This window comes from Drosophila innubila (assembly GCF_004354385.1).
Source record: "Drosophila innubila isolate TH190305 chromosome 3L unlocalized genomic scaffold, UK_Dinn_1.0 0_D_3L, whole genome shotgun sequence".
Taxonomy (NCBI): Eukaryota; Metazoa; Arthropoda; class Insecta; order Diptera; family Drosophilidae; genus Drosophila; species Drosophila innubila.
In genome coordinates this window covers 22,842,454-22,863,460 of record NW_022995376.1, presented here as the reverse complement: position 1 = coordinate 22,863,460, position 21,007 = coordinate 22,842,454, and the positions used below count along the sequence as shown (strand labels likewise).

The following is a 21,007-nucleotide window of genomic DNA, read 5'->3' as shown; positions in this document are numbered from 1 at the left end:
ATCTACTGATATTCCAAACAAGATCTATTGTTTTGCCTAATATATCTGCTTTCATTTAATATAAAATTGGATTTCATAAACTTAAAAATTCTGACTTCTTGGGTACATTATTGCGTGTTTTTTTGTTTATGTAATTATGCATTAGATATGCATTAGATATGCATGGTATCTTTTGGACACTCTTCATTAGATCACTATTGATTGTTTCGTTATATTCTTTCTCTAAGACTTATTTAGATCTTCATTTAGTTTTTCTATAATCTTATATTTTATTATATTTACATATGTTCATGACATTCTCGTATACAATCCGACATATTTGTTTATGAATTTACAGAAATATTTTTTAGTTTTCTCAGTACATCATTTAAAACGTAACTTACAATATTTTCAATATATCAAGAAACTAACTTGATTCTTTTAAATTGTTCTTTATTGAAATAATATATTTATATTGTGCCGTTATTTAATTTTTATTAAGCTTAAAAATAATTAATGCAATATGTTAAGCATTTATTGCGTTTTAATGATTATTATATGAATACTCGTATTAACAAATGATTATATCTTTATATTCGGGAGTGTTGACCAGTGATGCATCTGTAAATAAAAATGCTGTTAGTTGTATTTCCAAAAAAATAAATGATATAATATTATATGCAAACCAGATGATTATGGCCAATTATTGGGACTCCATTTAAAGCTGCAAATATAAAAGAGAAAGAATTATTATACAAACCATTTAAAAATTTTTATTTTTATGACAAATATGTATATAGCAATATGATGATGAGTTAAAAACGATCAGAGATGTTTTGTATATTTGTTGAAATTTTTAATTATATTTCTTCACTGTATAAAAGGAGTGTATGAAAATCACAACCGGGTTAGCAAAGGCAGACTGTTTGTCTGGCTTAATTCCAAAGCTGAGGTGAATGGTGTTCTATCGAATGTATATCTTGCCCAATGGAATGATATTAAATGAATCAATTTTATACGGTACACAAAATTTATGCTTGTCTTAAGTTCAGAATTAAACCCAAATCGTCATCTGAAACATCAATAAGATTAGCCACAAGATAAGAAGTTTCCGGTCAAACCAAATAAAGGCAAGAGAGTATCTTGTTTACACTGGTGGCAAGAAATTAATGTACCACAACAACTTGATACACAAATTATATGGCGATAGTTTAATTTTTCAAATATTTATTTTTGGAAATTAAAACTGCTGGTAGTTGTTGCCACATTGTGTTGCAAGTACTTCAGAAGAGAGTCATTTGTTAAAACTATTCTTAATAGATTTATTTGTAGTCTTGAGTATATATGGTCTTTCACTTATTAGCCGCTTATTGTGATTTATGCCTGCTTAGGCCAATATAATTGGCCACGTCTGTAGAGTGCGGCATTAAAGGCAAACCAAAAGAGCCTCGTAAATGAAGTACCAATACATATAAGATGTTGGTCGGCAGTAGAAACCAAATAAACACGTCGCTTGCCATCCGTTCCCCACACTTCAAAAAACCGGCTAATTAATGACGTTGCCCTGCTCATTCCCGTTCCCCATTCCCCATTCACCATTCCCTTACCGTTCTTGTTGCCTTTCCCGATCCGTGCTCCGTCAATGTCGACGTCGTTGAGGTCGCAGACTCAGTGAGTCCCACAGTTCAGAGTCAGAGCGGTGCCATTTTTGGTTACTTTGGTGACGACGACGACGACGACGACGATGACGGTGTCGTAAGTGAAGTGCCAATAAACACGTGATTTACTTCGGCTCAGGCCATGGTCAAAACAGATGCGGGGTGGATGCCGCACTTAGTCGTGTCTCTCTGTATATATATGTGTGTGTCTGTAGTGTGTGTGTGTATATATGTGTGACAGTCAAAATCATGAGGCTTATCGCTTCCATCGGCCATCAAGATTCCGCTCATTAATTTTGAAATTAGGCGGGTTTTCAAGAAGAGCAAAGAAATGAAATGATGTCCAGCTAAAGTCCAAATAAACTGTTCAGACCTGAAACGCCGAGCCGAGCAGAGCCGACCCCGATGCATTTTCACTGAGTGCATAAATTAATTAAGTCGGCCGGAATGTGTTCACGTATAGTATGTGTGTGGATGTGCCGACCTTTTGTCTGGCCTGGCCAAAAACTCAAAAGCCAAAAACCAAAAACCAAAGGCAAAGGCAATATCGACGTCCGACCGTCTGCCATGCAATGGCGGATGTTGCAGAGAGAACAGACAACAGAGACAAGAGACAAGCAACAACAACTCGTATGGGGCAGATACAGATTCAGATGCATATGAGGGTACGTTGCTGTTGTTGTTGCTGTTGCTGGTGCCCAACTGGCTCGTAGGATGTTGTAAATTAAAAGCCGCGGCTGGTCCTTTGTACCGTGAGTCATTTGCATTTTTGCCTACTGCCTGGCCTGATTATGAAAGATGCTGCGTGGGTGATAAATGACTCTGCCAGACTCCAGTTGATTCCCTGCTCCATCCCCGCCCATTCCACCCCAAATCTTCAGTTTTGTTGCATTTTCCAAAATAGACACCCAAAATGTTAAAATCTTTTGCAACCCTGGAACACTCGTTAACCCCTTGCCGACTTGCCGACTTGCCAGATTAGCTGATGGCTTTCCACAATTTATTTCACTTCATTCCCCTTTCCCGCCTAGCACTTCACTCTCCTCAACTGACAAGGGTTGAGGCTGGCCAATCTAATAGATTCCGATTGAGATTTAATTATTTCACTTAATTTTCTAGCTGACTTCATGTGGCTGACTTTGTGCTTAACTTTCATGTCCACGTCCTTTAACAAGTTAATGAAGCGAATAAATTTCTTGGCAATTATTTTGCGGATTCTCTTAATTGACCTCAACTCAAGATGCGCCAAGACGCCAAGCTGCCAAGCTGCCAAGCTGCCAAACGGCCAAGATGGCTAACCGGCTGACTGGCCGGGAGGCCAATGGCTAAATGGATGGCTAAAAGGCAATAAACATGCTTCTGTTGCCGGGTAACTAATTTGCAGCAGATTAAATAATTATAGGAAACAGTTGACTTGGCCACAAAACGGATTCACAAAAATAGAACTCTCTGCTTACCTGCATCGAATGATATCTCTTTTAATTACACAAGAACAAACATTTTCAGATGCATATGATAAGGGAAATCTATTTACAAATCTATATTTGTATTGTAACACAATATTTTAAAATGTTTAAGATGTAATTCAAAAAGTTATCTACTAGAAAACAAAATATTATGTAATGAGTTTATTATTTTAAATTATGGTTTATCTCTTTATAAAAATTGTATTAATTGGCTAACATTTATAATGTCAAACAAATAATTTGACTAAATGTAAATATAATAAAAATTATTTTTTCATCATAGCTCAATTTAAAAAATAAACCCAAAAAAAATGTATGCTATCTTACAAAAAAATATTAACATTTATTTTGTCAACGAAATGACACTAGGCAACAGTTAAAAAATTAAACGAACGAAACCCACGTTTTTGGATAGATTTTGGGCGCCATATAAGGAAAAACATTTTTATTTTTTTTAGAATTTTTTAACATCTGGCTTTTTTTTTACTTTTATTTTTTTTGAGAAACTCTTACATTTGTCATAATTTATCGAGAATGCATAAACAAATTTTCAAAAACTTTACTTTTTCTGAAAGCTAATGAATATATCTATAATTCATTTATGCACAGTCTTAGACTTAAAACAGTAGTTCTAGAGCCATACATTTTTGAATTTAGAAAATATTGATTTTTTGTGAATTTGAGATGCGATTTTATATAGCTCCACTGAATTTAAAAAACTTTCTCTTTTAGTAAAAACCTATGTTTGCATATACTATATTAAGAGGACATATACACTTCCCAATTTTAAACAATAATTTTATAATTATTTTAATTTGAATTAAGAAAGCGATTATAATTAACAGGTGCAATTTCTTATTAAAGAGAGTTCGCTGCTTAATCAATATCAGTGTTCTTTTCAAATTAACAATGAAGTAAGCTTTACATATGTATGTATGTTGGCTACATATGTATGTTACATACTCATACATCAGATACATTGTCTGCCATTAGCCAGAAGCTGAGCCTGCCAACTTTGAGGCCGGACGCTTTGTTTATGATGAGTGATTGTTATGAGTTGTCAAAAAGGCATGTTGCCCTAGTGTGTGTGAGTGTAAGTGGTGTGTGTGTGTGTGTATCTGGTGTCTGTTCAGCAGGAAATCCAGCAGGATTTGTTAAAATATGCCGCCAACATATGCAAATATGTTTGTCTACACAAGCCAAAAGGCAGAGGCTGCCACAAAGAGAGTCAGAGGCAGGAAGGGAAGGAAGGAGGGCGGAGGGAGTACTAAGGTGGCTTGTATGTGCCCAAGTACGCAGACAGTAGACACAGTAGACAAGCGCCACGTGACGCCGGAGTAGTCGGTGTGTGTGTGTGTATGGATTGTTTCCACCCTCACAAAAGTGGAAACCTATCAAAGTAAGCCGCCCTTCGGTGACAATCATCCCCTGCATTTTTGGTCACTGAGAGTTTTGCTTTAATGTTTTGACAGTAAAATAAACATATCCAAGTACCAAATGAGTGCACATACATACATACTCGTACTTCACTCAGTGACAGGAGTGTGAGTGCAAAGCACATAGATGTCAAATATAATTCATCATTCGTAGCCTGACAATAACTCCCAAGGCCAAGTGAGTCCGTCAACAGCACAGCATTATTATCAGTTCAAGTTCAGACTAGAATGACAGTTAGATAGAGAATCTTTTTTTTATGTATCTTGGATTGGTGTCTTTTATTTAACAGCTTCAACTTTGTCCCTGGACCACAGGATAAAACACTTTCTCGAGTGGAGCGCTTGGAATCCTTTTAAATAATTAATGTCAATTAGAGGCAAAAGTTAATTTTGGCCATTCAGTCTGATTGGAATGCCGCTTGAAAAGGTCTCTCGACCTGTTACCACGACCTGCAGGTAGCTGTATATGGGGAAGGGGGGGCGGTGAGGACTGCCTGTCATAAATATTTTATAACATCAATTACAAAGCACTTAACTTTCATGAATTTAATACGAAAGATGCTGTAGCTTCAGTTTCAGTTGTAGCTTCAGTTCCCGCTCATCTATCTCATATGGCAAACAATCAACACTCGACAGGAAGAGCAATCATTTTTTTTTTTGTTCCGTGTTTTCCGCTTTATTCGCACGGACAAGTGTAAGCCGGGGAAGAACACGTCTCTACACGTATGTGTATGTGTGCATGTGTGTCTGTGTAAGCCTCAAGCATAAGTCCATCAGGATCAGCCAGGGGCAATCTAAAGTGACTCAATATAAACGTAGATGAAACCGACCAGGGAACCACCCCAAAAAACAAAGTCCGACAGAGCCGCAATCCGTCGGCGTCTTGATACCATTGTCCTTGTTCGATACGGGCAATATTGAAAGTGTGGTGATTTACTTCCCTCAGTTTCAGCAGCAGCAACAGCAGCAAAACAAAATCCGAATCCCAAATAAAATAAAATTAAAATCTCATCAGGGGCACAAGTGGCCCGAATCCGGCCCCGAGGTTTGCACACGTTGATGTTGATAAAAACAATATCAATACACATATACACTGATAAAAAAAATTGTTCTATAATCAAGATTTTGGTCTCAAAACTTAGAATTTTCGTCTAAAAAATGAGTGTAGAACATAAAGTTCTTAGATTAAGTAAACACATCTTGGTTTTAAGAACATTTCGAATAAAATCAACTGTTATTAAAACTTAAGTCAAGATTTAAAAAAAAAATGATTTTTAAATTTATAATTTTTTTTTTTATGAATATTTTTACTGTCACTATTGTCTTTTAATAAAACATGACATACTATATATGTATATACTTTCCTAAAAATTTTATTCTTGTATTAAGAACTTCGATTTTTTAGATTATTATTCTTAGAATTAGTAATATGTTCTTAAAATGGTCTTATTTTAAGAATAAAATATTAAAGATGAATGTTCTTGACTTTAAAAGTTGGTCATTTTTTTCAGTGTACATATATGTATGTATTTATACCAAAGGCAAGTCCGGTAGACATCGCCTTCTTTCACTTTCCTTCGCCTTTGGACCAACTGAGGGCCATGAACACTTAGTCGCCTCTCCTCCGACATCGAAGTCGATACCGATACACTTGGACTAGGTCTTGGGTTTGGAGTTGGGCTTGGACGCGTGCCGTCGTGCCACAATCCCCCCATTGATATTCATGGCCGATTTGTGCGTGGAAAAAAACGTAAGGGAAAGCATCTAGCAAAACGGGAACATATATTTTACTTCATAAATAAATAAAATTTATGTACTGTGTACAACTGGGATTTCGGATTTGGTAGATGCTTTCGAGATTTCACAACTTAAATATAAGATAACCACTCTTGACTAAAGTCAATTCTGCTCAAACAGAAGTATATCAATCACGTTATAAATATGGATTACATACAATTGTACTTAGTAAGTAAGTCTTATAGTTAAAGAGGCGATTCACATTCGAGTATTACAAGATGTTCACAATAAGCCTACCAATATTTTCGACACATAAAATAATTGGGATAAATGAACAAGGATTTCAGCTTAAATCTGAGCTTTAATTATGAATTAATAAGGGTCAAAGTTATATTTGTAACCCCAAAGAAACTCTTGTTAAAGTAACTGTAGATGCCAATAGCATCTTTTATACCAAATATTTAAAATATTAGCTAGTATTTAATTTTCTTCAAGAAGTCCGCGAAAATAATCCTAAGAAATTAAAATAAATACGAAAATCTCGATATTCTTGAGCAGCATCAACAGTGGAATCATTCTGTACTTTTATCTATTTGATTGTGTCAATCTCAGAGGCTAAAAAAGCAATAGTTATCAAATTTGGCCAATAGATTTCTGTATACTCAACAGAGAAGAAGTTTTATTTTATATTTTTGAAATTTCCCCAGAAAAATAGAATGAAAGTATTTTCTAAACCTAATTACTATATTTGATATTTACATATTTTAAAATGCGTTCTATATATTCTGCAAATTTTATTTCGACCTAACTATTTTTCAGGAAAAGCACTGCTGGCGCCATCTAGCGTGTGTAACTTGTAGCGTGATTGATTCTGTGTTTGGAATTGAATATGTGCGAGTGTAAATAGTTGATAGGATATCGTAGAGCTGGCTACAGGGAATTTCACCCTCGTTCACTCAACTACAGTGATCTCATTTGTTTTACTATAACAACACGGACAATGCCGGCTTAACCCTGTCAGTTTTCTGTATTAAAGTAAGTTGAAGTTGACAGGTTAATCCGATTGTTGAGTCCTCTATTGCAGTGTAATAGAATATTGAATTACTTGTAATATATTTAAATTTATAAATAGTTTTTTTGGACTAACAGATGTTAATTCTAAATATTCTATAAGGATTTAGTAATTATTAATAGTATGAAATTAAGTGTATCTGAGATTAAGTATATATATAAGATACAGAGTGTGAGGTCCAATCTTTCATTGTCTAAGTATAAACATTCTCAAGTAAAATGTATAAAAATTAGTAGTAAATTTAAAAATATCTCTAAGTATTATTTTAAATTGGACTTTGAAAAAGGGACCTTATAGATCTATTAATTTATGCGTTTATAACTCTTATAGCTTTTGGGGTAAGTAAATGAACCTCTAAGGTTTGTTGTTCATTTAAATGCCACATTGTGTTTCTAAAATGTCCCAAGAGATTTTTTGAGGCGTTAAAGCGTGGCACCCTCTTGCTTGGACCAACAAAATGCAGTGGTTTCCGGTTCAGCAACGCCCCGGACGAGGCGAGACAAGGTGCGGCAGGGAGAAACATCCTGGCTAGTGGGAGTTAATTCGGCAAAGTCAGTAACCTCATCAAAGAAGCACTAGCCGTTTGGCTGCTCTGCCTTTTGGGGGCGTACCTCAGAGGAGTGGGTCGTCGTCTACGAAAACTCGCACTCGCACTCGAGCTCGCAGTCGGCACTATGGAAACATTAGATTTACGGCAAACGACGTGAGGCGCATATGTTTATGAGTCTCGTTGAGATTGAGTAGTCAGAACGCGGCAGACAGCAGGGGCATGCCGCATGGTTAACCGAAAAAACCAAGCAGGACGCGTTGCGCATAAAAGCCTCATGCCTCTGGCTTCTTGCCTCAAGCTGCATGCCTCATGCCACATGCCACATGCCGCTGGCCAAAGGTTTTCATAGCCGTTGACGTTGCCAGTTGCCGCACGCTGCTTGCTAATGGATTTCAGAGTTACCGCTGCCACTGTGGATGCCACAGCCTCAGTGTGTTGAAGGGTTGCGAACGCTTTGATAGCCCGCCCGGCAGCATGCTTTCAATTTACTTCCACTTCCTCCCCTTTTGGGTTATTGTTGTTGCTCCTGCTCCTGCTACTGTGACTTACGCACCGTGAATGAATGCGTTGTTAGCAAGAGCTGGCCCAGAGCCCAAGAGCACAGTTGTGCTCGAAGGGTGGCGCCCTCTATCGGCCGTACTCGGGCTTTTGCCGCACGCGACTTTCACACTAACGTAATAAAGAGCTCAACGACACTCAAATTGAATACGTCTCATGGTGCGAATGGCGTAATGATTTTCTATGTGGAACTCGATGCAGATAATGGTGCGATACTCTCACCCGCACATCCGTACTTCCCCTCTCTCCCCTCTCTCTCCACTCTCCCCCCTCTCTGTGGCCCGCATCCATGGCCTGTTTTGGCAGGCAACCCTCCTCCATGGCGTAGTGTCTGCAGCCTGGGCGGTTTTGTTTTTGTTTGCGTGGTGATAGAAATTAACCCCTCAATTGAGGTTGAATTTAATTTGGCGCAAAATGGCAAGAGGGTGTGCGTATGCCATCCCCTTATCCTTTTCCTTTCCGTTTCCCTTGCCCCCTCGGCAATCCATCCTTCCCCCTTTTGGTTGGGTGGCTGCTCATTTGGCTGCTGAGTTTGTACAGTTGAAAATGATATCGCTGTTAACGCTAAAGGACCATTGTCAAATTGTCTCTTATTAATTATGATGATGCGTCGTGTGCCTCACGCAACGGGACTTTTCACAGGGGGTTGTTGCATGCACCATGCAAATTTGCCTGAATTTGGCGTCTTTAACGTAATTTATTGCACGTTGGGCTTAGAGTGAAAAGTTAATACCGGAAGAGCCAACCTACCGACTATACGAGTATATGAGATATATTTAAATCCTCAACTCGAATACCCCCACCCTCTTTCCAACAACTCCGCCTCCCTTTTGAAAGGGATGGAGCTTTGGCTTGAGGTGGGAATTGATTTGCACATGAAACTATGCAAGGTACCCCAACAAAATTTGCTTAATTTATATCAGACAATGGCAGTCAGCTGAACAATAGCGTACAAAGCCAGTCAAGCAATCACAGCATAAAGGTTTCAACTTTAAGCCGAGACCGACACCGACACCGACCCCGAGATCGAGACCCTGACCTGCGCCCCATTAAACCCATTTAGTTTCTAACCAACCAAGAGCCATTGTCGAGTGCTATTAAGGTAATGGAAATTGACTCAAATGATTAAAGTTCAAGGAGCATCATTTCTACAAGTTTTGATATTTTTATGCAGCAGTTTTTTAAATTATAATTATAAGCGTTATATAAATATATATTCTAGATTCATTTACTGAATGTGTAGCTGCTAAAATGAAATATTGTTATTGACTTGTTTATACCCCGTAAAATATTTAGAATCGAATAGATTACAGTTCAAGGAGCATCATTTTTTAAAGTTTATTTCTTATTATACAGGAGTTTTCTTAATTCTTATACAGAACTATGTATTTCGCTGAATGTCTATCTGCAAAGACTGTGAAATATTGAGATTCATTTATTTATACCCTGTAAAGTTCGTGTTCGAGTTAGAGTAATGGAATATGAGTATGATTAATACTAATATTACGGATAGTTTGGCTTATCAAATTAACTTTCTTAAGTCTGGTAAAATATTAAGAATAATAGGAAAATGATTATAATAAATTATATTTACTAAGAGGTTGAATTATCATATTTCTACCCTGTAAATAGGTTAAATGATAGGAAGAATTTAAAAAAAAATTGAAAGATTACTTTAAACAAGCCTTTTCATAATGAATCTGTTTTACCCCATCAAATATGGGCGAATATAAAAAAAAAGGGAAGCTGACTGAGACTATTTATTATACCCTATTGTATATAAGAGAAATGGTTAGACTTAAGAATTTTAAAAATGTAAATGCAAGATACTTTGCTAGATTCAGTTAGCTGATTTTCTGTCCGCTTTTCGCATTCATTATTATATGTCGTAATATTAAATTGTCAGTGTATGACAGTTGTGTCTCTACTCTCGCAAAGCGTTTACCAATAAGATATGCGACCGATAGAAATCGTAACTAATGAAGCAGAGCGACAAGATCAATGGGTCAGTCAAGAGACACCTCTGGCTGTCGCAGGGGGGAATCCCAAACCCCAACCGAGCGTTGTGGCTCAAAAGCGCTACAATTTTCGAGATCACAGCATGGGGAACTGGAGAACTGGACAACTGGGGAACTAGCGCCAGGCAGTTGACTCTTGAGCTGTTTCTGGTCCTTTTGCACATTTGCGTTGCGAGTGGGTTTCATTCATTCGCGATATTTCATTTCTTTATTAAGTCAATGCCATATTTTGTGACTGTGGGCGCCGGTGTCCTGGTTGGATGCACAGCATTTAAATGGCCACAGAGTCTGACGCTTCCTCGTCTGTCTGTCCGTCTGTCTGTCTGTCCGTCTGGTAAGTATGGGCAGAGCTTACTGTGGCGCACAGCTGGAGCTTGTTACTTTGATGTATTTGAGACGCTTTGCGCCGCGCGTTTATTTGTGGATGCGTCAGACGCAACAGCGGGACACCATTTGATTCGCGATCTGATCGCCCAGCATCCGGACATATTTTCTGTGCTCTTTTTCGCATTCATAAATAATCACTCAAAGCAATTTACACATGTGGTCTATCACAAAGAGTTTGTAAAATAGTATTACAGTTCAATTGATGCAGTATCTTTTAGTAGCAAATCAATTCTTTAGTTCAGTTTTATTCTTTTTTTCGAAAAGTAATTAATGAACCAAATAAAAAACATGGTAATTCAGAATAAATTTTGATGATAAAATTGACATATCTATTTGGATTCGGTAAAGTGTTGACAATGCTATAACAATTCAAAGTTTTCGAAATAAATTTGAAGTAATTAAATTTTAAAAAAATATTTGTATTAAATTAAAAAAAATCATATGGAACATTCAATTAGAGACTAAACAATATTAAAACGACATGGCTCATCGAAATTGATATAGATCTGATCTAACAGCGCAAATAAAAGTTATTTAAAAAATTAAAAAAAATAATATAATTAATCCATTTAAATTTATATTTGAAAATCATTATTTAATTCTTATTTTCAATTTATAAATCATGAATTATAAATATAAACTATGTTTAAATTTTTGTAATAAAAATATAATAACTTTATAAAAAAATTATTTAATTTTTAAAAAATAAATTATAAATGTAGATCTTACCATTTAACATTTCAAAGCAATTGGTGTGTTTTCAAAATCTAATAGCTCTTAATATCTCTCATAAGATACATTATAAAAATCATCAAATAATTCAATTTTATAAATTGTATTTTATAGGAATTAACAAAGCTCTGAGAGTTTAAGGTTGTTCGAAAAATTAAAGGACAATGGTAGAGTTCCAGTATATTTGAAAGACAATACTATTATCGATATTGGCACTTTCTTCTGTTTAAATATGATACAAAATATTAATTTTTTTAGAAGACAGCCGTGTATGTCTGTAATAGATAAATTAAAAATTGTGTTTCGATTAGCTGTTACGAGTATGTGTAACCCTTACTCATGTGGAAGAATAAACAATGACGAAATCCGAAACATTTGTCAAACGCTTGTCAAAGGCTGAAAAGCTTGTGGCATTTCTATGAGACAATGCACGAATTCGAGCGGTGCGGCGGTTCGAGTATTGGGGGATATATTGGCTATGGCTATGGCTATGGCAATGGCTATGTTGGCCATACGAGTATTGGCGTTGGTAACGTAACCGCCCATTAGCCACATGCGCGCCTGCGTGACACTTTGGCATCAATCAAAGTTTCACCCGTTTAGTGTGTGAGTGTAATACCACGAGTATGTGAGAGTTGTGTGTTTGGGTTTTTGAAATTGGGTTTGGGTTTGGGATTGGGAATGTATGGTGTTTGTTGTTACGCCGCCTGCGTCGCAAGCGCGTAAAAAGACATTTTGACAAATTCAAGTAGCGCCATCTACACTCGGCTTTAATAGCTTTTCTACTGCCTGTCACGATATTTCATCAGTCAAACGACCGCGGTGCGACCACGACCCACGACAACAACAGCAACAACAACAACTGACACACATGGTACGGGTATTCAAGGCCGGAAAAAGTGGAGGACAACGCCGACACAGTAGCGCGAATTTTATTTGATGTTATTTCCATTTGAAAATGAGTTATTGGCGCTGGTAACAACCCCTAAAAGCACCCCCTTCACCATAGGCAAGACGGCGCTGAGCCACAGTCCACAGTCCAGACACAAACATTCACTATTCAATAAGGCAGCTTACAAACACGCAGACCCAAGTCGAGAATGTGGGCGTGGGCGAGGCGCATAAATTTTTGGGTGCCAAGTATGGCTCCCCTTTGTTTTGGATAGAACTCTCTGCCCCCCTCCACACCCAACCTATTACACACATGCGTTCATTCGAATTGCGATTTCCTTTCATTCGCTTCTCCGATTTGATTTATTTTATTTGTTTTGTATGACACCCGCAAGTGTTTCCCTAAACCCCACGGCTATCACTGCTATATGTGGTATATTAATTTTGTAGGCGTTTCCACACAAACCAGAAGCGTTTACACTTGTACCACGTTAAAAGAAATGGAGAGTAAAATGTTAACTTGAGATATAATATTTATATCCGTACATACAAATATATTCCCACGTCACGGCTGGATAAAAGGGAGTGGTTAATCAAATGGACTACTAACAGTTGTAATAACACACAACGATACCAAAATTATATGGTATTTCGTGAGCAAGGCAATTGGTCATTATCAATGTTGACCAAAGATTTGTGATAATGAGTGTATTCAGTCGGATTTCTTAATCCCATAAACTTAATAGCTTGATTGATTGCCAAGCTAGTAAATCCTTTTAATATGATAATTAAATAGGAGTCTATTATCCTAATTATGTGGTCAAGCATATGTTTGTAAAGTTATTTGATAGTTTGCTTTATCTCAATCTAAGTTGAAGCAATTATGAAGATTAAAACGTTCTTTTGTGAAAGCTTTTGCGACGTTTCAAAAACTTTTCATATTATTCAAATAATTTAAAATACAACTAGTAACATAACACAATCACACAATCTAATAACAAATGCACTGCTTGCTTTTGCACATGTCCGCCCTGCAAGCAGTTCGTATTGTGCGATATTTTCAAACAGTACACTACAGAAAATTTGGTAACATTTGAAATAAAACTTTTTTAATTAGCTTTAAAAAGTTAAAAATTAACTATTAAAATTATATAATAGTAAGGTCTGGTTTTTCTTTAATGTACCCAATACCCATTTAATGGTTTTATAATCATTTTAGAGATATATAGAAATTAAGAAATATCTCTTTGAAAAAATGTATGTGACCCTGAAAGTTATGGACTTACAACAGTATAATAACAGATTATGTACTTTACATATGACATTTATGCATCTATAAATTCATAGTCATATAGGGAGCTAGGATCAATGAACATTAAGTTCCCAATTGAATGACGGATTGATGGCGCAAATGAATGAAAAGGTGATGAAGCGAATGCGTGCGAATGCGAGTTTGAATACGAGTATGGCACATTAGATATTCATGTGATTCGAAATTGAGCATCTAGTGTGCTGCTTTTGCTGGGAGGGTGGTTCAGGAAATGCCTCGGGACCGCCCACTCACTGTTACAGTCTGATAAATCACATATTTTCGCTGATCAAATCAATCTAATTGACATCACTCAAAATGATGGCAGAAAACTTTTCACATTCGTTTTCGCAAAAAAAAAATGCGAATAAATGAGTTCAAAATGGGGATTACGCTTCAACGCTGACTGAGCCCACGCCCCAGGCGTCTTTTTTTTTTTTTTTGGCTTAATGGTGGCTATGTTTCGAGCAGAGCAGAACGCGGTGTGTCTGCCGTCTGCCGTCTGCCACAGTAGCAACGTGATTTATTTTCATTTGGATACCGATGCCACCGTCACCGCCACCCAATTTCAATGCTCCGTCATCCTGACATTCGAATTGAAATGCAAATTCTGACGAATGTGCGCACGTTGCGCGCCTAGGGTCGGTTCTGTTTCTGGTTCTGGTTCAGCCTGGGAGGATGCTGACGTCGCCTCGACCGACTGATGAACGACACCGCCATCCAACGACTTTCTATGGTAAATGAGCCATCAACCCATGTGCGTTTCAATCGCAAAATCGGAAGTACACATGTGCATAAGTCCAAATACATATATGCTTAAGCACGAATGTATATAACAATCCATATATGCCAACACATACATAGTACGTATACATATGTAAAATATACGAATGTATTTCTACGCGTTCATGTTCTTAATATCAGATGCATCATTATCTATATGCCCTTTAATCGTTTTAAATGCCTCATAAAAAAAATATTAATAATAGGTTGAGCTAATGACTCAAAGCACTTTGAGATTACAGGGTTTATTTAAGACAGCATAGCTCCTTTTACTTCTGTACTACTATTTCTTGTACTGCAGTATAATATTTGCCTATCGCACTGCTTGCATTGTGAATGCAAATCCCTGTAAGCAGTGCAAGCAGTGTAAATGTATTGAAAATGTGTATTGCACTATTTGATTTTAAATTCGTTTAAATGGTGCTTTCGAATTATCATTTTTTTAACTTATAATATGTCAATTTATTTATAGTTACTTACGCATTTTAAAATTATTATCAAATTGTAACAGCAGCCATGAATTATAGAAAGTTACATTTAAATCGGTTGCTCAACGCCTGTATGAAGTAAATTAAGTAGAGATATTCCTAAATAAGTAAAGATGTATGTGATTATGACAAATATAATAATTACATTTACTGCAATTTGTTTATTTGATCCTTATCGCAGGGCTTTCCTTTTTCAAGCGGGATAAGTACGCATATGTATATATCTCATATACTTACATAGTATTTATGTATTCATGGTGGGGTCAACTTGTAGGGAAATGCTGCGTTTTAACAGTACGAGTATTAACAAGTTCACTCCATGCGCACGTTCGCTGGAGAATGTGTCTGTGTTCACATTTCTTCATTGTAAAATGTACATAGACTCTGGCAACTGTGTGGCCAGACTGTCACAGTGTCACAGTGTCACACTGTCCGACTGTCACAGTGTCAGACTGTCGACCCTATCCCCGTCCTGGTGCTCTGCAGTGCAGCAAGTGCTTCCAGCTATGCACGGTAACAACTGTATCCCTTTTGAGCTCGTCGCCACTCGCAAAACTGACATGAAAGTCGACGACATCGCTCATACGTACACGTACTGCATGCCCTGTTGGAAATTTACTTTGACTCCTGACATCAGCCTAAAAGTAGACTAGAGTATTTGCCATTTTTAAATTATCATAAATTTTGTATTCGATAAACGATAGCAACGCAAATTGCACTTGTAGCTTAAGTGTAAATAAATAACTATTTAATAATTTATTCTCATATCGTATTAGTTTCAGCAGTGTCCCTTTTGTTGGCACTTGGTTGGTCTGGTCTGCAGACACACATGCCTAGACACGACACACACACACACACACACATCTATATACTGATGTATGTGTGTATGTGTCTACATATTTGGGTATGCATTGGAGTGCCTTCTCTCTCCTTGGAGAGTTACTGACGGTCTCGGCGGTCCAGTCGCTTGTTCAGGCAAAATAAGTTGTTCAAGTGGCAGCTTAATTCGCATAAAATGAAAACACGCTGTCTACATTGTTCCTACAACTTTTCGAGTTTTTATGGCTCTTAAAATGTCTGCTAGACAAAGGGTTACCAAGCGGTTGCTGTAAAATCTATTGCAATTGCGTTTGTGCTTTGCTCCTGACCAAGCATAGACTAAAGTTTCTTTCTTATTTTTTATTTTTTGGAGCTTTGCAAAAAATAATTGCAAACTATTTATAAGGCATATCAAGCAAACTCTTCTACCCTGTACTCACACGAATTAGAAATACCAAAAACATGAGAGAGAGAACGCTGAAATCGATTATTAGATACTCTGCCTTTTTAAGATACATAAGTTATCTTTCTAGACGCACTGCTTGCAGACAGCAATAGCAAGCAGTACATTTTAAGCAGGAAGAATGAATAAAATTGAGTAGAACAACAATTGAAATTTAATAACATTTCAGTAAATTTGATATGCCTTAAAATAATTAGAAATAAATATCTTGAAGTGGAAAAGGTTCATAATTTGTATGAAATGCAATGATTGCTCATTTTTGCTGCAGGAAGAAAAGAAAATTAGGACATTAAACAGGAATTTTTGGTAGCAAAAAGTTGACTTGTGGTATTTTATTATTATGTTAATTTTGACTTGACTCCTGTGAAATGCGTGCCAACTGACTGATCAACTTAATGGGGTAGGAGCTAAAAGCGAGCTTGAAGACGTGAACACGAAGGCCGTCAAAAGTAGTACCTGTAAGACAGGTGAGGCAGGTGTCATTGAGCACTTCATCCCCAGGGGAGAATAGATGTGAAACAAGTACATTGACGTTTGTCGAGGAAGTCGCGTGGTAGTTTTAGCTTCGTAATAAAGTTATAAGCAGGAATGTAATAACGAAATGCATTTAATCGCTTAGCTCCAAATGTTCACACATAGCTGACATAGGAATTATTGTATTTACATTTATGAATTGTTATACAATTTATTTTCCACCCCGATGAGTGGGAAATGAAGGTGGCCAATTATATTTGTATGACAACAAAAACAGTTAGTAAATTTATACAAATATTAACAGAATAAGTTTAACCAGTTTGTTATCTATTGAATAGAATAATATAGTTCGCCTATAATGAATACTTTAAATTAACGGATCGTTGCTATAAAATAAAATGTTTTTACAATTATATGCACTTTTAATAAGACCGTAGACTTGAAGTGAAATGTGCGTGTAGCTTGGAAACTTCGTAGCAAAATTAATTGAAGAATTTCACAGCAAATAAAGCTTCCCTTTCCAAACCGGCCTACAAAGAAATAACAACAACAAGAGCAACAACACAATGTCAGTTAATCACGAAACAAAGTTGCATGTTGCCAATGTGCACTCAGTACTAACATATTCAGAAATCCAAATGAATATTCAATTAGTGCGTTTTTTTGTTTGTTGCCGGAGAATATTAAAATCATTTTTGAATCCACTTGGATTGAAAATGTTAAATCGACCAGTAGATACGACACTCCCATTTTCACTTGGGTGGTAAATAACAACGAAACAATCCAAACAACATGAGCTAATAAATATTGAAAGATGGAAAATGCAAATTAGTTTTGATACAGTGGACTATTGTTTCAATTAAGATTATGTTACAGGTCTTCTCAGTAGGCAATTGAACACGAGTATCTTTAATGTTATCTGTTTGCTCCCCTGTATAATATAACTATGAGTGTTTTGGTCGACCCTTCATGTAAGTACTTCTATAAGTAGGACCACAGTCTCGATTCACTGACTTTCAATGTCCCCTCTCTCTCCTCGTCAGTTGCAAACCAACAGCCGTCGACGATCTACGCTACAATAATTTAGCGGTTAAATTCAGCATAAATGAATAAATATGCTTATAATGGTGCAAATTGCGAATTGAATTGTTTTCATTATTCTACACTTCGTCGGCAACCGACAGTATTTCATAACCACAAACAGTTTGCTTTTAACCAAGTCTAAAGTTATTCGTGAGACATTCAATTTTCGAGTTGATTCCCCTCCTAAAAATGCTGAATTCTAAAACAATACACAGCACTGGTGACAACACAACTAAATTTACTACACCTAGAAAACAAAACGGAACATTTTATAAAAAGAGAGCAACAAATATTTATAGCTTGATTTATTTATAAACATAAGTTGAATATATTATTTAGTAATAAGAGAAGCTAGTTACTATTATGAACTACATTTTTCACTCAACTCAAAAATGATCCTTAAATTAAATTAAGTAATAAATATGAAAATTATATTGAAGCAAACTATATAAGCTGTAAGGGTGAATAATCTAGAGCTCCCAAAAGTTATTATATATAGTCTATCTAGCAGCCGACACAACAACAAACATTTCAATTAAAATTAAAAAAACATTTTAAATAACAAAAGTAATTAAAATTTAAATTATACTTAAATGTCTATGAATATTATTTAAATTAATAAAGATGTTGTCAAACATTGTAGTTTATGTGCTACTTTCAATAAAGTTATATCTCTGTCTATATTGAAATTTATAGGTTAATTACTTACAGGAGTAAAATTTGTATTTCTCCAAGTTCAAGGCTATTCCTACTAAATTGTTATTTTTCCTCGTATGCATATTGTATTTTTAATAAAAGAAAACATGAAAAGGAGAGAGAAGAAGGGTAAGTGGCATGCACTTAGCACATATTTAGTTATACTTTTTATTATCTTCTTGAGATACATATTCATATCGAAGTATGCAAATTAGGGACATGTGTGTTGTGCTGCAAACTCAACTGGTTTGAGTTTTCCGAGCCACCTTTCGAGTAGCTGCGCTACTTGTAAATATGTATATCAAGATGAAACATACTCGTACTCGTATTTCCGTTGAATGGTCAACGACAGTGGCTTAGTCGGACTAATTAAAAATTCTTATAAGGCAATTGCAAAATTGGTTTCTTATCTTTGTTTTGTTATCGGCGCCACGAACGCTTAAACATGATGAGCTGATGGATAGCTGCCCAACCGAGGGCGGGTGTAAGACTTTCCGACCGCTCTCTTCTCACTATATATATATATATATATATATATATATACTGGCCAGAGGATCTTGTGCTTGAGCAAAAAACCTGCATTTATGAATAATATTATATTGTTTCATGATAATTTTCTGCTTTTTCCCGTTTTTCGCTGCCTGCAATAGGTTCTTGCAATATTGTTAATGCCTGCCAAAGCGACGGAGGCGTTTTGCGAACTATTTTCTGTTTATGGTCACAGTCACGCGATCTGTGAGTATGCATATATACGAATATGTACCTGCGTGCTCTTTCATCAACTGAAAAACTTTAAAAATATTACTTTTACACTCGTTAAAAATTCGCTTTAATGGATAGTCAGAAAGTTTGCAACTTCAATTGACACATCTACAACAGCTACTTACTATACACCTGTTTAAATAACTATTTCAAACTTTAAATAAATACTAAGAAAGCTTATTGAAATATTATTTAGTTAATTACAACACCTGACAGAATTACTACTGCATATTTTACATATTAAGGAGGATCCTAACATCCTGCTGTAGTTGAGACTGTTCTCAAACAAACATACGCACTGCTTGCATGTACATATAAAAGTAGTGCAAGCAGTGTCCCAATTTTATGATTACACACTTTCTTGTGTCTATTAACTGAATGACTGACCAGATTTTTGCCGCCAAATCTGGCATTTTTAAATGTCCACTTACGGAAAAACGTAAAAAATTACGGGCAGCAGGCGTTTGGGTTTTTTTTAAAGTGTATTATATTTTTCAGGTAATTTAACTTCTATAATTTAAATAAACTTTATTTGAAATTAATTTCTATAGATTTTACTGCGAAATACATTTAGGTAAATTTAACCTAAACTAAGCAGAACCTTACAAAAATATAAAAACTGTTAATTCTAATAAAACATAATGATCATTACAATGATAAGCTACGGGAAGATATTGAACAGTATTCAAAAGTTTTAAAATTTAAATTAACATAAATAAACCTTATTTTTAGGTTTGTTTGTTTGCAGTTTATTTTTATATCATTATACAGGGTATCATTAGGGCCTATATGTCTGATTTTAATAAAATGATTTTATTAATGTCGAGTTAATATTTTTTTACGTAAAATAATTAGAAATTAATATCTAATCCAAAAAAACTCTCAGATAAAATTTTACTGAACACAAAAACCCAACATATACGTAAGTGTGTTAATAAGTACGTATCTGTTTGCATACTTTTGTGAAGCACTTTCGATAAGAGAACTCGTACTTGTCATGATTATCTCATGTAATCACATTGAAAATTATCGCTGCTTATCTGAATTAGTTGATTGTATTAATATCAAACGTAAATTTACTTTCTCTCCGAAAATCATTGCTTTAAATAACATTAAATAACAAGTTACATACCACGTGACTCTTAAAAGATTCATGACTTCGAACACTTTTCATTGTTTCCTCAAAGACGAACACATTTTGTTAAGCAAACTTTAAACTTTTTTAAAAGTCAAAAGATGTTCTTGAATATGCTTGAATAACTCACGCACTTTTCGATTTACTTACTTGACCCATTCCAGCCAAGACACTGATAGCGGGAGCAGACTGTATGTATGGTAGAGATGTGTGGTAAGTACTCCCGACTGTAGTACATTGCTTTTGGCCTTAATGCGCGCCCACTCTCGCCACATGATGTGCGCAATGCCGTGTTCGAGCGCATACTAGTTGCGTTGCAAGTTGTGCTTTACGCCGCCGGTTGCTCCGTCCGCTCTGCTCCGCTCCGCTCCGCTCCGCTCTGAGTTGAGTCGAGTCGAGTTGAGTCAGGGGTTGTGCATGTTTCGCTGGCGCATGAGCAGTTGAAACTGGTTTGTCCATGAGTGCAAATGAGACAGAGAAATAACACAATGTCAGCACTGCTCTTTCCAGC

At 36.1% G+C, this 21,007-nt stretch overlaps 1 long non-coding RNA gene across 2 annotated transcripts; it reads right to left on the bottom strand.

The window, feature by feature from the left end:
• Positions 1–464: 464 nt before the first annotated feature.
• Positions 465–20,721, bottom strand: LOC117788193. 2 transcript variants are annotated; one of them, XR_004617740.1, is made up of 5 exons: positions 20,647–20,706; positions 15,302–15,713; positions 15,057–15,133; positions 666–703; positions 465–600 (listed from the first exon to the last, which is right to left on the bottom strand). It is a non-coding gene; the product is annotated as an uncharacterized LOC117788193 (long non-coding RNA). The 2 variants fall into 2 exon arrangements; XR_004617741.1 differs by lacking the exons at positions 15,057–15,133; positions 15,302–15,713 and having other exon boundaries at positions 20,647–20,721.
• Positions 20,722–21,007: the final 286 nt, after the last annotated feature.